At 32.6% G+C, this 17,040-nt stretch overlaps 1 pseudogene; it reads right to left on the reverse strand.

Annotated features, from left to right (window-relative positions):
• Positions 1 to 1,442: 1,442 nt before the first annotated feature.
• LOC138125627 (UDP-glycosyltransferase UGT5-like) lies at positions 1,443 to 16,830 on the reverse strand (annotated as a pseudogene).
• Between the last annotated feature and the right edge of the window lie 210 nt (positions 16,831 to 17,040).

Raw genomic sequence — 17,040 nt, forward strand, 5'->3', positions numbered from 1 at the left:
TTGGAACCATTTTTATGTCTATTGACTGGACTAAACATGATTCTCACAATATTTTTGTAGTCTTCATCTTTGTGATTTCCAAGCAAATTTTACCATGACATTCTTAAATGCCTTCTAGGCATTCATTTCAACAACATTCATAGAATATTACAGTATGTATCGAAATTTTCAATCAATTCATTCATTCTAGGTGAACATTCCAATTTTAAGAAAAAACGAATTGTGAAAAAACTAGACGTGATAGCGTAAAACCAAAATTATTTTCGTAAGCAGGTGGTCGAAATTGTTCAAAAACTGTCAATTTTATGCAAACAACGAAATCAGTGTAGACCTGTGTTATTAATAAACATAGCAAATTAATATAGTTCAGTTATTGGTGCAAAGAAACCATCGATTTCATTAATGTCATCGGAAACCGACTTATCGCGGAATCAGGCGATTCGAAATCAAAGAAATTCCTTTTTGAGAGGATTTCCCTTGCCATTCAACGTGGAAACGCTTCAAGTATTCGGGGCACTTTTCCAGATTCCGCATTATTATCGGAAATTTTTGCATTGTAAATCAAAAATGTTATGTAATTATGTTATCAATACAAATTATTAATTAACCAACAAACTGCATAAAATCAAATATCAAAAAATGTAGATGTTAGCTCTCTCTTTATATTAAAACGAAAAAATACTACGTAGTACTTACTCATCCTAAAATTGTCCTTGCCTAGTAAAATGTGATAACAAGATATTTATTTTACGATTAATCCTAATGAAGAAAATAGAGAAACAGAAATTATATAGATATTATCTAATAAATAAAAAGAATAAGGAATAATATTTTTCTATTTATTCTTTTTTGCTTTACTTATTTGTTTAGTTTTAAACTCGCTGCATATATACAGGGTGTTTTCGAAGTTGAGGGGTTCCTTGTAACACGAGATACTATACATTATTCTTAAGAATTTTAGCCTAAATCTTCTTAGTAAAATGTTTGTATTAAGGGACATAATTGATTGTATATTTTTATTGTTTTCTAAAATTTTGAGTCCGCTCCTGTCTATTTCTCCGCTGTCCTAGATTAATAACTGACGTGGCCCAGGATGGTGTCTTTCTGGAAATCGCTCTGCGTACTCTCTGGACGCTGCAGCTGCATTCTGATAACGTGATAACATTTCCCATGCATTAGCAACATATCTCTGAGCTCATTATTTTTATAATGATAAAGCCATTCCGACTAATTAGATGACAACTCTGACAGTATTTTTGATTAACGTCCATGCTCATTTGATTTTTTTTTGTCAATTCTAATTTCTAACAAATCAGCGCAAATTTGAGCAGGACCGGTTTCAAAAATTTCAAAAAAATTAACTTATCGTATCTTCATTGCCGTATACATTTTACTAAGGTGACTTTGGCTAAAACTCTTTAGAACAACGCATACTATCACAGGTTAAAAGGAACACCTCAACTTCGAAAACACCCTGTATTTGATAATTTTTTTGATACTAATGTAAAAATTAAAGATACTACAACTGCAACGAGAACAAGAAATCTAATTACATCAACCATCTCTCTCTGGTACCATTTCAAATCGAGTCCCGCAGATCTCAAATGTGGGGCTCCTTTATGACGAATTACATGTTCAATCCAATATATTGCAGAATCAAGGGGTTTCATAAGTCTATCTTTCATGGCCTTGGATCGTTGCTGGATATTTTTTAGATATCTAGAAATTTAAAACCGTCAGATTATTGAGAAAACTATTATACTGTACTCACCTCGGATTATTCAAAATTTCATTAATTGCCCAACTAAGCTTTTCTTCTGTTATTTCAGTTAATGGCACGCTAACAGCAAACCCATTGTTTACTGTAGATGCAATATTAGTTTTGTGCTCCGTAAAAACGGGAATACCAATGATTGGTACTCCATGATACACAGTTTCCATAATACTTAGTAAAGCTCTGTGAGATATAAAAATTCGCACATTGGGGTGAGCTTAAATTTAAAAATATGTAGTTAAATGAGTCATTTTTGAACTATGGACTTCTCACCGAGAATATCTTGCTGAGGTAGCCATTTCAGTGTCAGGTAAATCTGTTTCAAATTTCCACAGCACCTGCTGTTTGATTTTGGAAAATGCTTTTAGAAGGGAATCGCGTACATCTTCACTAAAGTATTTGCCTTTTAAATTAGAGCCCATTGAAAAGAGGATCACACCGTCTTTAGCGTTGTCAAGAAAATTCTGCAAATCGTCTGGTAATTTTTTAGGTGGATTTATATGGTAGCCTCCAATTTCAGTTATACTTGGTACCAGAGGGACGGCGTCGTTTACGCTAACGTGTGAATTTGCAAGGATCAAACTGACATTATACAATACGTCATCCAATTCAAGATCGGTGTCAATATATCTTTTGAAAACTGTTCTTTGTTTGGGTAAATGCATCACTTGTGTAGAGACGTCGTATATTAAATTTAAGCCAAAGCTTTGCAGTCTTTGCCAAAAATTCATATTCCTCGTTAGTGAACTCCTTAAATTAGGCACGTAGGACGATGGAGCTGAGTTCGCCATTATGTAATTGGCAAAACAGTTGGTACCTACAGTACTCATTAAAATAACGGGAGCTTTAAAATGGTGACCGAATCCTATTAGAGCTTCGTTTAGAAAATGTTCCATAATGACAACATCGATTTTTTCTCCAGAATTCAACAGTTTTGTTTTTGAAATATGCACTCGAATCTTTGGAATATGCAGCAATATGCACTATTAATCCAAAATATGCAAGTAACCTAAAACTAGGATTTTCAAGTTTTCTTTTAGCGGAATATTGGCTTTGACAAGAGGATTACATAATGAAATACTGAATTCTTCTTGTTCATTTTTTCTAGAGGTTTCCCCAAGTAACGATTCTCGTAACAATACTCTTATTTGAGAAAGTTTGGTTTTCTTCAAGGTTTCTAATTTTCATTATGTGCTGCGTGATTTGAAATTTTCGTTCACATATTATGATCTAAAAAAATTTAAACATTCAAAAAATTAAAATTCTACATCAAATTAATTTCGTAATATGTATTACATTTAGAACTTTTCATTATGATATTTTGTAAAAGCTTGAATTAAAATATTCAAACACAAAACAATAATAATCAACACTAATTGAATCAATATGACTTCAATATCATTTTAAATTTTTTCGAAAACCACTAAAATCAATAACGTAACGTAGATAACTTACCCTTTTCCACATGCTGTACAAAACACCCTTTCGTCGTCCATAGAGAGCTCGTTTAAATCTTTGATCCACACCGCAATCAAATTGTTTTTCACTTTCGGCAGCTTAACGTTAGAAAAATGTCAAATCTAGACTTCTTGTTCAGATGATTGTTTTCCAATGAAAGCTTAAATTTTGTGCAAGAACATTTTGTTCATGAATTGCCAAATTTTTTTCCAGAAATTAAAAGTGGAAATGAAAGATCTAAAAATGTCGATGCATAAATTGTTTTTTGCAGAGTTTATGTCGTCATTTCCGTGTGGCCGCCAGATGTTGGAGTCCTAAACAGGTTTTTAACTAGGATTTGCAGCAAGGTGAAAAACGCACGTTTGCTTTTTACTAATAGTCCAGTCAATAGAGAAATAAAAATGGCTCCACCTTGCAAAAGGTACAGAAAAGTTTATACTTGGCAGGTATCTTCTATTAGGCATATTATTAATATTGCCGAGTTTGCGACCTTGGGGGGTTGCCGTTCGCCCCGTCATACTGGAGAATAGGGGTGGAAAATCTCATTTCTGCGATTATTTCATTATCCGTGCGAGATACGTCTATCTAAGTTATTATAAAAAATGTAGAGCATGCAATTCTCTACATTTTTTGTTGTTTATGCTTTTTTGTCAGATCAATAGTTTCGTAGTTACAGCGTGTAGAAATCGAGAATTTCTATTATTTTTGTACTTTTTATTTTTTTCACACCACCAAAGAGGTAGAGCAACAGGGTGCATTTTTTTTTACGTAGTGTCCCCGGTGGGCATAGTCCACGATGCAGTAGAAGTTTGCTGTTTTACCCTTTTAAATCTCTTTGTAACGTAGACGGATCCAAATGATCTGGATCGATCGATTTAGATGAGCTGAACTCATCAGAGTTTATGAATTCGAGAATGCCTCTTGAGAATTTTCCTCTTGTTCCTCAGGGTCATCATCATCATCATCAGGATCATTTGGCGTTTACCTGTTTCATTAGTATACACGTTGGAGTCCGATATGCCCGTAGACGGACAAACAATAAATGCTCAATTTCTACATGCTGTAACCACGAAACTATTGATCTGACAAAAAAAAAACCGCAAAGAACAAAAATTGTAGAGAATTGTATGTTCTACATTTTTTGTAAGTAGTTAGATATACGTATCTCGCACGGATAATGAAATAATCAGACGTTCCAGAATCTGAAGATCAAGACGAAAAAATACCTGAAATCAATGAATTTCTATTTTGGCAAACGCCAGATGATCTTGATGATGATGATGATGATGATGATGACCCTGAGGAACAAGAGGAAAATTCTCAAGAGGAATTCCCGAATTCATAAACTCTGATGAATTCAGCTCATCTATACCGATCGATCCAGATCATTTGGATCCGTCTACGTTACAAAGAGATCAAAAAGAGTAAAACAGTAAACTTCTACTGCATCGTGGACTATGCCCACTGGGGACACCACGTCAAAAAAAAAACGCACCCTATTGCTCTACCTCTGTGGTGGTGTGGAAAAGAATAAAAAGTACAAAAATAAAAGAAATTCTCGATTTCTACACGCTGTAACTACGAAACTATTGATCTGACAAAAAAGCATAAACAACAAAAAATGTAGAGAATTGCATGCTCTTTTTTATAATAACTTAGACAGAGGTATCTCGCACGGATAATGAAATAATCGCAAAAATGTGATTTTGCACCCCTATTCTCCAGTATGGCGGGGCGAGCGGCAACCCCCCAAGGTCGCAAACTCAACAATATTAATAATATGCCTGATAGAAGATACCTGCCAAGTATAAACTTTTCTGTACCTTTTGCAAGGTAAAACTCCCTATTGATTGGACTATAAACAGATCTCGTGGAAAAAATTTGAAATGTACTAAAATATGCTAGAATATGTATAAAAAGGCAAAATATGCATGAAAAATCAAAATATACGTTTTTCATGATCACTTTTAGTGCCATTCGTCTGAAAAATCCGCTCTTTAACTTATAAGTGTATCCATAAATGAATATCAGAATTACCTTTCACAATTTTTCGACTAGTCATATTACAAAATTGAGTTATCATGATGATCATTGCAAAGTGCTTATCATTACACAACCTTGGATAAACTGTATAATCATCACTTCAGTCTTTTCATTTAATCTTTGAATTGCTGTTTCTAAAAACGTGGCTAATTTCAATAAAGAAATAAAAATATATCAAGGTTAAAAAGTAATATATAGTGTCCAAGAATCCGCTGAAAATGTCAACAAGTCAAGGTACAGTTAATTTCAAAATTATAGAGTACACTTAATTTTCTACAGTGTGAATTGCACTTACATTTTTTGTCAATAATCAATGTCAAGTTTGACAAACAAAATGCCTAATCTAACCGAAAAAGCGAAAATGCTCATTCTTTCCAAATTAGAAGAAGGATGGTCGATCCAGAGGTAGCTCAGTATTATAACATCGCCAAGAGCACCGTGCAGAGGATAAAAGAGACACTATTATGGTGTTCTTAAATCAAGGACATTTTATGTTGTCAAACTTACCTAACCTATATAAAAAATATGACACTCAAATTTCAAAAAGGCATCTTTACATGTGGAAAAAACTGTAATAAATCGACTTCTTGATTTTTGAGGTGTACTCGATAATTTTGAAATTAACTGTACGAGTATGTTCTTAAATAAACAATCGGACATTTACAAAATATGGAAAAAGTCAATTTCTTTATTCTGGAAGATATTACTCCTCTTTTTCTAAAAGTAAGTTAGTGGATTTATTATAATGGATTTATTCCTTAATTTTACCTTTTTTTTCCATTTTGACGTTTAAAATTGACAGCAACGACAAGATTAAAGCCCAATTCACAGACGAACGAGTTGAATACAACGTTTTTTTGTAGGACGAGCCCCTTAACTTAAAGGCTTAAAATCTTTAAAATTAACTTGACGTTTCATTTTGACAAGTTGTAACATTTATCAAAATCCGTTCACACAGGAGAAAATTACTTATCAAATTTTGGCAGTGTTGAACAAGAAAATCGCCTCTTTCGCTTGCGCTACAATGGCGAAGGGGATAATGAATGACTTGATCTCGTTCATCTTCCTCAGAACTCGTAGAATACGACATTTTCTTCCTTCAATAAAAGGAATGACGCGCACCCAAATTCACGATTAGTTTGTAAAAAAAACAAACAAAAAAAACAAGCGGTTACCAAGAAAAGTAATAAATAAGTACGAACCGCAACTATGATCTCTATGGTTTCTTTTATTAAAAGTGTATTGAAATTACTTCTAATAGTGTTTGGTCAAAATGGAATAAAATATTGTATAAACCACGTGACTTAAACCTGTTTATTCGCACGAAAAACTTACACCACTCGCGCATTCGCGCTCGTGGCCTAAATTGTTTTTCTCGCGAATAAACAATGGTTTAAGTCACTTGGTATATAAATATCTATTATACCCATGAAAACGACAAAGAATTATCAAGCAAAATTATCTATTATCGATAGCAATGTCAACAATGATACAGAAGAGTTCAAACTTTTTAAAAAATTCAAATACTCAAAATGTTGTCCACGTTAATTTTTGCCAACTTGAACGCTTCTAATATTATTTAGTTTATTAATCACTCTATCCCGACAAAATGTATCTGTTTGTGATTCGTTTCCCATTTTTCTCATTCTTAGGTTCAATCTTCTAAATACATTAGGGAGGTTGTTGATTTCCCACTAATAATAAATTAAACAACTTGCTACAGTTGTGCTAAATCTAATTAATGGTGTATTTAACTGAGTTCCAAGTGCTTTTTGTGCGTCTTTCCACAATAACAACATCAAATTTTTTGAATTCATAATAATATAAATATACTACAGTGTGGAATAAAATGATTTACATCTAGTTACCTTTGGAATTTTTGCACATGTAAATTTTCCCGTACTGCTCTACTTTTTTTTTTGAAGTGCCGAACTATTAGTTCTGTCAATAAATGTCATCAATCGAATTGACAATTGTTACAATTTACTAAATTGAATTAACAAACGTTGGTGGCCACTTTCAACACTAGCTGTGACTTGCTTTTGTTAGCTCCTTTTTAATTTCAATCTCTACTTTGCATTCATATCATCCCTTCGCAATAAATCACATTTGGAATTTTGGAATATTTTGAGGTTAGGCTTTCTTTTTTTTGTAGAGCGGCATTTCGTATTTTTACAAGGGTAATGCAAAGGTAACTAGATGTAAATCATTTTATTCCACACTGTATAATATAAGTAATTATAATTATAATTTTTATGAACATTCTTCGGGGAGCTAGCAGCGAAAACGAATGATTTGCTCAAATATGGACAAACATTTAATCTGGGTTAAAAAAATGTGAGCAAAAGAAAAATCAAAAGATAAATTTTAAAGTCTAGTTATAAACGCAATCACTTTTTAGTGTACATATTTAGACATAATTAGACTAGCTTTTACCCGCGACTTCGCCCGCAAATTTTGTACGTGAAAATACCGGGATATCAAAAATTATCTTGGTCAAAGGTAGTCATAGATTTTTTAATAATTGTCTAAGCATTTGTGTCAATCATTTTTTGAATGTCAAAATCTGAATTTTTATGCATGCCTTACAAATTGTGTTGGTGTGTTTCGCGAAACTGGCTCTATGACTCAAAAAAGGTGCTCGTAGCCCAAACGTTCGTACCGAAGAAGTAAAAGTAGTTGGTAATGACATTCATCAACGTATGGAACAAAATTCTACAAAACACACAAAATAAGTTGAGACGGATGATTTCCAATCAATCCATGACCACCTTTGACCAAGATAATTTTTGATATCCCCGTACAATCGGCAACGTCATGCGTTCAAATGATAACCTGGCCTAAGTAGGTGTTGAAAAAGTAAACCATTTGGAACAGTGTAATGTTTCAATTTCCCGCCTTTTGACACAAATATCATTTGTCTAATTGTTTATGTTTTATCGGCACATAATTGAATATGTTTGTTTTTATCAATAATTTATCTTAGATATTAATTTGCTTCGAATCGTTTGTTATTCTATTTTTAATGTAAAATTTTGTTTATAAATTTTAGGTTAGCTCTACATATGTAATTACAACTGTCAATTTACACCTTAAAAAAGCAAAACAATTAACGGTTTCCAACGCCTTCCCAGCCCCAGATTGCATTTGAACGCCCGATATATTCACTCGGCGTTTGACATGGGGAAATAATAACCTTATTTTTTACTCTTGTCATGTTTTTGTCTTTTTGGCATTCAAAAATTGTCATTTGCGGCATAATAACGGGTAGGCAATATATAACCAAAAATTGTTAAAAACAACACGTTTAAGTTGTTATTTAAATTGTTTTTTCGTTTACGCGGTGTTTCAAATAATCAGCACTTGACAGTTTTTAATTTTATAGCCATAGCCATTCTAAGAACGTTAATAACATAATTATTGGGATTTTTGTATAGCCAACATGTGGTGGCTTTATACGAGTAACTTTAACGAAGATTATACAGTAAGTTTTTTTTAAGACTGGCCACAGGGTTTTACTTGCTAATTTTTCAACCCCTTGTTACCTTTTGTCCTCATGAAAATCTAAAAACAACGCTAGGTTTTGTAATTTTCATAAAAATAAAAGTTAACAGAGGGTTGAAAAATTAGCATGTGAAACCCTATTTCCAGTCTTAACTTCATAAATAAATGTACTTTTTTCTTGATTTGGGAACAATTCTCAAAAATTACTTTATCATAAACCCAGACTAAGGCGTGGGGGTGAAGCGGCGAAAGTGAGGGGATCTCCAACTCGAAAATAGTTATTTATGATGTAAGTGTTAAAAGTGAGATTTTATTTTGTAAGTGGGGTAGATTGGGAAACGAGCGCAGCGAGTTGACCAACCCCACGAACAAAATAAAATCACTTTTAACACGTCCATCATACATCTATTTTTTATACAACTGGTTTGCATTGCATTAAAAAACGCAGTCATATTTTTGATGTTTATTTTAATTTCTGCGGCAAAAATCAGGTAGCTAATCTTGTATTGACATTTGTTTATTAGAAACGTCAAAAAAGTTTTCATTACGTTTTGTAAAACACTTTCAATTCCACATTATTGCATTCGTAAACATGGAATGCAAAGAAAACGACGTTAACGATGCCGATATCGACGACAGATTTCCCGCAGATATTGAAAAAGTGGCCAATAGAGCCACTTTAACATTTGTAAATAAATTAAAAATAACTAGTGTTAAAAGTTTTTTTTTACTAGTGTTAAAAATACTTTTAACCAGAATTAAGGAGCTTCGCCCCCTTGGCGCTTCGCCCCTTGGCGCTCCGCCCCCCTTGGGACTCCGCCCCGGCGACGAGAACGTCCCCCCGTAACAAGTTTAACATTTGGGTCCATGGGAGTTGAAACTTCTTTTGAATTTTCCATTCCAAAACGCTTTAATAAATCATCAACATATTTCTTCTGACTCATAGTGACTTTGTTTTTCTTTACGTTAAATTCAATTCCCAAACAATATTTTATCTGTCCCATATCTTTCATCTGGAAAATTTTCGCAAGATTTTCTTTCAGATTATTAATTTCTTCCATGCTGTTAGACGCTATTATTATATCATCTACATACACTGCTATTAAAACCATGTTTTCTTCGTTTCCTCTTCTTGTTTTTCTCATATAGATGCATTTGTCTGTGCTGAGCGGTCTTAAGTTCAACTTCTGTAGGTTCTTATCTAATTTTTTGTACCATTGACGACCTGACTGTTTCAATCCATATAATGTTTTTTTCAATAAACATACTTTGTTCTGGAACACGACTTCTTCTCCAATTTCATTTATTCCTTCAGGTAATTCCATGTAAATTTCCTCATCGATATCCCCATTCAGGTATGCTGTTACAAAATCCAACTGATGAACTATTAAATTGTATTGTGCTGGGATGGCCATTATTAGTCTTACAGAACATAATCTTGAAACAGGTGCAAAAGTTTCTTGGAAATCTGTTCCTGGCAATTGGGCATAACCTTTTGCAACTAATCTCGCTTTTCGACGAGCGATCGTACCATCCGAATTAAATTTTGTTTTCAGAACCCATTTACAGCCTATTACTTTTCGATCACTTGGGCGATCAACTATTTCCCATGTTTTATTTTTCTTTAGAGAATTAAATTCATTTTTCATCGCTTCTCTCCATTCTTCGGATTCTTGTCGTAAAAATGCTTCTTTAATTGTTTTTGGATCTTCTTCAGTAATTTCATTTGTTCTTGAACCTTCTTTCTCTGTTATTTCTTCTTCACATGCTTGTACGTATAATTTCTTAGGTCTTCCTTTCTTTCCTGTATAAAGAAATTTTGGTCTTCCAGGTTTTCGCTTTTCTTTTGTTTCTACTTCTCTTCTTTCGTTGTAATTTTCTTGCAAGTTGTCTATTCTGTTTGATCTTCTAATTGATTCTCATTATTACTAGCTTCACGTTCTGTTTCTTCATTTTCTGGTTGATTTTCTATTGATTCATTTTCATTTTCAAGTTTTCTATAATTGTTCAAATATATTTCAACTTCTTTTTCTTTCTTCATAATATCTTCAGAAGTAAATTCTTCCTGCATCGGTTGTTCTTTTACTTCTAAATTATTTACAAATTTTACATCTCTTGTTGCATAAATTCTTTTAGAATCGGGGCACCACACTCGATACGCTCTTCTTTCTGTTGAATAACCCACGAAAATACATTTCTTACTTCTTGGATCAAATTTTCCTTTATTGGGAGTTTTATCTAACCTGTAACCTTTCGTTCCAAAAATTTGAAAGTGTTTCACGCTAAAATCCTTTCCCGTCCATAATTTGTGCGGTGTTTGTCCATTTATACTTCTAGATGGACATCTATTTCTTAAATAATTTGCTGTAGAAATTGCTTCTGCCCAAAATGAGGGCGACAATTGCGATTGTATCATCATACATCTTGCCATTTCTACTAAAGTGCGATTTCTTCGTTCTGCAACGCCATTTTGTTTTGGTGTATATGCCACCGTCATTTCATGTTTTATTCCATGTTTCTCCAAATAACTTTCAAGTTCATTATATAAATACTCAGTTCCATTATCCGATCGAAGACATTTTATTCTTTTTCCTAGCTGATTTTCAACCATTGCCTTGTATTTAAAAAATGCACTGGCAGCTTCACTTTTCTTCTTGATAAAGTAAATTTCGCACCAACCTGACTTATCATCAATAAACGTAATAAAATATCTTGATCCACCAATCGAGTTTACTCTCATTGGTCCACATATATCGGTGTGAATTAATTCCAATAATGTTTCCTTTTTACGTGATTCATTTCTTGAAAAAGATTTTCTAGTTTGTTTTGCTTTCAAACAAATTGAACAATTTATTAAATGTTCATTGCATCCAATATTCAAACCATAAACTTCGTTACTTCTTGCAAGTTCTTTTAATTGTTGTTCATTAATATGTCCAAATTTTTCATGCCACTCTTGTATTTTTGTTCTTGAAATGTTCATACTTGCAGCTGCTGTCTCTCCCTTTTTATCTAGAATTTCGCGAACATAGTAAAGATTATTTCTTTTTTGACCAATCATAATTTCTTTTCCATCTTTATCAAGGATGTAGACTTTGTTGTTTTCAAATATCACTGTTGAACCTTTATCTGTGATTTTTCCGACAGATAACAAATTTGAACGTAAATCAGGAACATACATGACATTATTCAAATTGACAGATCGTAAATTATTTTCATTTGACACTTTTATTTTCACATTTCCCGTTCCTCTTATTTTTGTGAAACTGTGATTTGCCAAATTTAGAACTTGATCATTTTGAGCGATGTTTTGAAATTGATCTTTTGATGAACACATGTGCGAAGACGCTCCTTAGTCCACACACCACCATTGGCTTTCTGATTTGGTTCTATTGATTTGAAGAACTGTTTCGGTAACTTCTGCCTTTTTCGAAATTTCATTTCTTGCTTTGGCTTTTGACCAACAATTTTCAGCTTTGTGTCCTATTTTCTTGCAATAATGACATTTAAATTTGAATGCTTCTTTGAAATTATTTTTTCTTAAATTTTCCTTTGATGATTTTGGTCCATCTTCTTTCTTATAACATTTTTTAATTAATAGAGCACCCGGAGAATTTTGATTTTCTCTACTTTTTCTTGCTTCATATTCTTCCGTAAGCTTTATTTTCAGTGTTTCTGGCTTCGGTAACTCATCACGAGATTCTATTGCGATCCGGAAATTTTCATATGAATCTGGAATGCTATACAGTAACAATATTGTTACGAGATCATCTACAATTTTTAGTTCCATTTCTTCTAATTTATCGATGATATTAAAGAAATTATTTAAGTGATTTTTCATCGTTTCTCCTTCATTCATTTTGGACATTATCAGTTGTTTTAACAACGTAGCTTTTCTTGCAGGACCTTTTGATTCATAAAGCTCCTTTAATTTTTTCCATATTCCATTTGAAGTTACACAATTTTTTATTTGCCTTAATTCATTGGGATTTATCGCTAAGATTAAATCTGCTCTTGCCTTTTTGTCGTTTTCTTCCCAAATCGTATTTTCTTCATTATTTGGTTTTTCAATAGATCCATTTACATATCCCCACATTTCGTTCTTTACGAGAACTGCCTCCATCTGAAGTTTCCATGTATCATAATTTTCTTTTCCCAGTGGTTCAATTCTTATTACATATCCACTCATCTTCTTCTATTAAATCTTCTTTCTTTTAATATTCTCCTGGGCCCATAACCCTTTGTAGTATTATTGGAAGAATCCTTTTAATTCAATAAACTATTGACAGACTTTTTGTTTATATTATTTTATTCAAACTATTTATAATATTCATTTGTTTTTATAACAACTGCTCACTAATTAATATCAAATATAAATTTAATATTACAACAATAACACTTTCATTTACAGTCGTAACCTTATTTAGATCCTGCCATTGTTTGAATGTCTCGTATTATTTCAGATACCTGCCTTTTGATTTTTCCAGTATTAAGCTAAATATTTAAAGCTTGTTCCGCTTCATTTAAAACATTTTGCGGTAAAACACTATCAGTCAAACTTACTTTGCGAAATGTCTATTTGTATAAACAACCAAATGTAACTATGACACCTGAATATATCATACAAACCCGATTTCCAATTCGAAAAAACTCTGTGCTCAAAAAGGTTGAAAAGGGTAGTAGGAGTTGGTTTTCGTAAAATTAAAGTAGTCTGTAATTTTCTCCCTGTTCTGAAGGTCAAGTGTGCAAAATTTCATCAAAGTTGGAGTAAACTGTAGATTTGCATACAAAACAAACAAACCAACCAACAAACATTCAGTTTTATATACAGCCTGTAACAGAAATATGTACATTAATTTTAACTGGTAACTCATCAAGAGCAACAAGTTTTTTAAATAATTTTTTTTGTAAACGTTCTCGCAGAGTTAAAATTGTTTAAAATCTTCCACAAATTTCGCTACCCGCCACTGGAGACCACGCTACCTGGTCAATAGGGATAACCGACTAAACAAAAGACGACCGTTTCTACGCATTTTTACCAACACAAAATTATACCGCCCATTGTTAGAACCTGTTTAGAAGGTTTACGTAAACGGCTCGTTAATTTATGAGGGGGAAAATGCTAAAAAATTGCCGATTTAGAAAAAATACTATATAGAAGAATTGTTTATGATGACGAATTCTGTTACTGGTTAAAATTAATGTACTTATTTCTGTTACACGTTCTCTATAGATAAGATTTTAATTTCAATTTTGATTTTAGCTTCATTGTTCACCAATAATTAAAAATAATATCTGTTTTTTTTTTAACATATTTTCTTTTAATTAATTAACTAATTTTTTCAGTAAATATTTAACTTTCATAAGATAATTATGGTGGATTACGTTTAGAAATTGAACATATACAGGTGTTTTCGAAGTTGAGGTGTTCCTTTTAACATGTGATAGTATGCGTTGTTCTAAAGAGTTTTAGCCAAAGTCACCTCAGTAAAATGTGTACGGCAATGAAGATACAATAAGTTAATTTTTTTGAAAATTTTGAAACCGGTCCTGCTCAAATTTGCGCGGATTTGTTAGAATATTAGAATTGATAAAAAAAATCAAATGAGCATGGACGTTAATCAAAAATACTGTCAGAGTTGTCATCTAATTAGCCGGAATGGCTTTATCATTACGAAAATAATGAGCTCAAGAGTATGTTGTTAATGTATGGGCAATGTTATCACGTTATCAGAATGCAGCTGCGGCGTCCAGAGAGTACGCAGATCGATTTCCAGAAAGACACCATCCTGGGCCACGTCAGTTGTTAATCTAGTACATCGGAGAAATAGACAGGACCGGACTCAAAATTTTAGAAAACAATAAAAATATACAATCAATTATCTCCGTTAATACAAACATTTTACTAAGAAGATTTAGGCTAAAATTCTTAAAAATAATGTATAGTATCCCGTGTTACAAGGAACGTCTCAACTTCGAAAACACCCTGTATAATTATCACATTTTTAGTCAAGTGACAGTAGCTATCTCTTGATTATCTTAAGTGTTTTCATTTTGAAACATTAGAAATCAGAGATCTCATCTGACTTTCTCTCCATTTAAATTTTATAAGGGTAAATGCTTATTTTCAAGTTGTTAATCAGGTAGTTGTAGATTTATTTTAAGGAAAATGTCTGTAGCTTCTGTAACACTAAATTAGAATAATACAAATGTATAATAATAAGTTTCAATTAGAAACATGTTATTACTGCAGGTTAAAATAAGAAGTTTTTTGTGGTTTACAAATTATTTATTAATTTGTTTCAGCTTGATTTTAGTTCGATTTCAGTTTTTGCTTTTGTCTCTTGCAACAAATTGAACATGTTTTTTTAATAATATAATACAAGACAAACAAAACAAATAAGGTCCCCGCCGATATCGATACAATGACATCTAGAAGAAAATATTGATACCAGGGCAAATCTAGAGCAGCAACCCTTAAATGCGGGGCTCCCCTGTGTCGTATCACATACTCGACCCAATAAATTGCCGTGTCAAGTGGACTAACAAGTCTGTCATGATAGAAATCTGATCTACTCTTAGCATTTTTCAGAAAACTAAAATAAATACATTTTAATATAAAGTTGGTATTCTTTCATGCTTTTTACTTTGGATTGCTTAAAAGTTGATTAATTTTGTTAGATAAGGCTTCTTCGGTTATTTCTTGATAACCTATCGTAAGTCCTATTCCCATATTTACCATTTGTCGAGCATTTAATTTTTGATCTCCAGCTATTGGAATAGCTAAAGCTGGAACTCCGTGGTAAATAGTTTCTGTTGTACTTAAAAGACCGCCATGGGTGATAAAAAGTTTAAGATTTGGATGAGCTGAAATACATTTTTTATTCATTGAAACATTTGTTGTAATTTCATTATTACCTAATACATCTTGTTGTGGTAACCACTTTGCTATATGAACATTCGCAGGCTTCCCTGGAAGAGTGTCGTCTTCCCATTTCCACAAGACTGTCTCTTTCAACTTGGAAAAAGTGTTCAGAAGTATTTGTCTTTTTTCATTTGGAAGAAGTGCACTTTTTAAATTTGAACCCAAACTGAAATAAATAACACCTTCTTTGGCATTATCTAAAAGTTGTTGTAAATCCATAGGCAGTTTTTTCGGAGTTTTCACATGAAGTCCACCAACATCAATCATGCTTGGAACGTACGGAACAGGCTGATTTATGCTTGGGTGTGAATTGAGAAGCACAATTGAAGCATTATAGATAACGTCGTAAATACTAGGTCCATTTGGAAAATATTTTTTTATCAACTTATCATGTTCTGGATACATGTAAAAATGATTCAAACCTAACTGAGCAGCGTACGTGAAAATGTTAACTAATCTTTGGGAGAATGTCATTTTGCTGGAATATCCGAGTAAGGCTTCCGGTATGTAAGCGAGAGGTTGTGGATTTCCAATTAACTGATTCACCCAAGAATTTGCTCCCATTGTACTAAATAGAATTAAAGGAGCGTTAAAGCGTGTTGCAAGTGCTTTTTGTGCCTCGTTCATAAATTGTTCTACAATAACAACGTCAAATTTTTCATCAGAGTGAATCAATTTTTGCATATTTGTATGATTGAGAGTTTGTTCACACATTCCTACCATCATATTGGCAAATAATGGGAGGAGCGTCAGGAAGCTTTGCTTTTCCATTTCGAACATATTCATTTCTTTGATTCTACCTAAATCACTTTTATTTATTTAATTGACGCAGAAATAAATTAAACTCACGATCATGATCTTCCAAAAATCCAGTGAGTACAATATCCCTGTAGGAACCATTTTTTGGTGGATTCTTTTCAGTAAACGGACTAACCATTGTTACATCGTGGCCCTTTTCTGCTAATCCTTTTAATAACGAATTGCCAAGGATGTAATGACTAGGTGCTCCCATTGGGAAAATTCCCAAAATTCTTGCACTATGTGTACCATTAAGTATAAACAAGAGCCCAACGAGTAAAACCAACATGTTCACTTTTTGTACTGGTAGTACTGGATATTAACACATCTATTAAATAACAGATTTATCATTTTTATCATAGTTAGAGATAATATTTACCTTGTATGTATAGATAACAGTATAGAAAATGCACGTTGATAGGCACAGCTAATATTGTTGTATTTGATTTGGGATCATCACACAATTTATTATTCGTTATTTATGTTTGGTACTGAAGGACTTAATTATAAGTATTAATTAGTATGTTACTCCACAATA

The sequence above is a fragment of the Tenebrio molitor genome, chromosome 3 (genome assembly GCF_963966145.1).
Source record: "Tenebrio molitor chromosome 3, icTenMoli1.1, whole genome shotgun sequence".
NCBI lineage: Eukaryota > Metazoa > Arthropoda > Insecta > Coleoptera > Tenebrionidae > Tenebrio > Tenebrio molitor.